This window comes from Sorghum bicolor, chromosome 4 (assembly GCF_000003195.3).
Source record: "Sorghum bicolor cultivar BTx623 chromosome 4, Sorghum_bicolor_NCBIv3, whole genome shotgun sequence".
NCBI classification, from domain to species: domain Eukaryota; kingdom Viridiplantae; phylum Streptophyta; class Magnoliopsida; order Poales; family Poaceae; genus Sorghum; species Sorghum bicolor.
This window is the reverse complement of record NC_012873.2, coordinates 45,575,457-45,577,659: the sequence shown is the minus strand read 5'-3', so window position 1 is coordinate 45,577,659 and position 2,203 is coordinate 45,575,457. Positions and strand designations below refer to the sequence as shown.

At 46.0% G+C, this 2,203-nt stretch overlaps 1 pseudogene; it reads left to right on the top strand.

Moving 5' to 3' along the window:
* LOC8056676 lies at window positions 599–1,831 on the top strand (annotated as a pseudogene).

Sequence of the window (2,203 nt, the reverse complement as noted above, 5' to 3'; positions counted from 1 at the left end):
AGGGGTTATATAGACTTTTTTCTTTTTTTTTTTTTAAATCTAAGTCTACTAGGTGACTCTCTTCTCTTCTCTTCTCTATATACGATTCATGCCTCAAAAGCGGGCTAATGGATCAGGCTACGTCACCCGATAACTCCTGAACCGTTCGATCAGGCGTGCTCACGACGTTGACCGTCAGATTTTAGATCGGATCGAGTCTTCATCGTGCTCCAAGAACCTCGGGAATCTTCTCGGTGCTTCGGCCCGTAGGCTCGCGTGGCATCGATGAGCAGAGCGGCAGCGCGGGTCACCGCCGCGGGCATGGTTCACCCGCGAGACGCCGAGGCGGGCGAGCTCACCGGCGAAGCGGCGTAGGCGAGCGGAACGCGACTCGAAATGGGGGTGGTTCAACCTTGCCCACGGGATACCGGATGCGCATAGCATCGTCAACCCGCTTCTCACCTCCGCCTCTTTGCCAACCCTGCTGTGCCGCGCTCTAGCCTCCGCCCTCCGCCCCCCCACACCCACACTGCAAAAAGGCTCTGTCCCCAACCCCGGTAGCCCTTGCCCGTAGCCAGGAAGCGGAGTCGCGGACATGCTGTGGCGGAGTCGTGCGCGCATGTGGCCTTCCGCGCCAAAGCCCGTGCCCCTGTCGGCGAATAGCTGCGCCGGGGCCACTTCGCCGCCGCGCTGGGGAGCATGTGCATGTCCACCACGACATGGCTGGGACCTGGGCCACTGCACCACCCCGCAGCAAGGTCCAGGCCTTCCTCGCGGAGATGGAGTGCTCTGGGCCAACGCGGTGAAGACCCACTAATCATTGTTTTCACCTTCATTCACACGAGCCCTGATGAGTCTTTTTTGCGCTAGGGCCTGGAGAAGTATGTCATGACCAAATTGTTTGACTGCAAGTTGGAACCTCCACTAAGGATGCCGTTACCGCCATGAAGATCTCGGAGAAGATTGTATTCCTGCAGCAATTTGTTAAGCCCCATCACTTGGATATACCCAAGGTCCTGCATAATGAGGCATCGTGGGTAATTCATTCTGAGCTTCAAACATTTACAATGCAATTTCAGTCCATGATGGTTGTCATAAGTTGTAAGGATGGGAGTATCAATGGACTGAAATGAAGCTCCAAGATAATATTACTTGGATACATTTGCTAGCTTCAATGTTGAAAAGGTGTCAACTGTCAAGTATTCAGAGCTCTATTTTTTTTCTGTTATCAATTATGTTGTCATTGTACATTTGTACTGTATATCCAAGAGTTGCTGGTTTTAATCATCCAATATCCAAAATCTTAAATTATCCAAATTCGCATGAAAGAAATCATTCAAGTGATACATCCAAAGCTCATTCTAACTATGACCATTGCACGTGACAATCTACTAGCTTGCAGTGAAAGAGTTGCAGATGATTAATAATACCTTCAAAGCACAACAGGAGACGCTTCTATGCATCGTGAGCTGTTGTCAAGTCATCAATAACTTGCTTCTGAGCATATCAATGTCAAATGATCGAACATTATCTGGGGCTGATGAATTCCTTCCTATTCTTATCTATATTACTATCAAGGCAAGGACAATCCTCAGCTGCACTCAAATCTGAAGTTTGTTCAGTTCTTTAGAAGAGAAGCTAATTTCAGAAATCGAAAAATATCTGACAAACCTCATTTCACCAAAGATGTTTATAATAAATGTCAATTCTCGCTCACTTTTGATGGAGTAATTGACTTTCAGAAACATATATGGAATCGGCAAGACTAACTACTCAAGTATCTATTGCTAGCACAAGTAGCTCACACCATCATATGCTTCTCAGCTCCTACTTTTTGCGGAATTACATGTAGTTTATTGATTTGCAGAGATGCTTTCCATCAGCGTCTTAAAAAGGTTACCATTCAAAAACAAAATAACATATTCAGGCCAAAAACATTAGGATTCTGCGCATTGGATTTGTCTATATTAATTATATTGTAGTACTGGCAATACTGCTATTTATTCTCCACACAAAGTAAGTAATAATTGCAATATAATTCTTAGCTCCATGATGACACGGGACGTGTGGCAAGGCCGCGCTGCTTTCTAGTTAAGTTGATTTGGCCCCTCCTGTCAACTGAATTTTTCATGTGCACTTTTTTTCCGTGGTCGGGCCATTCATCCATTTTTTATTAAGAGAAAAAGTTAACAATACAAACCGTGCGCAACCACACAAGTCATGA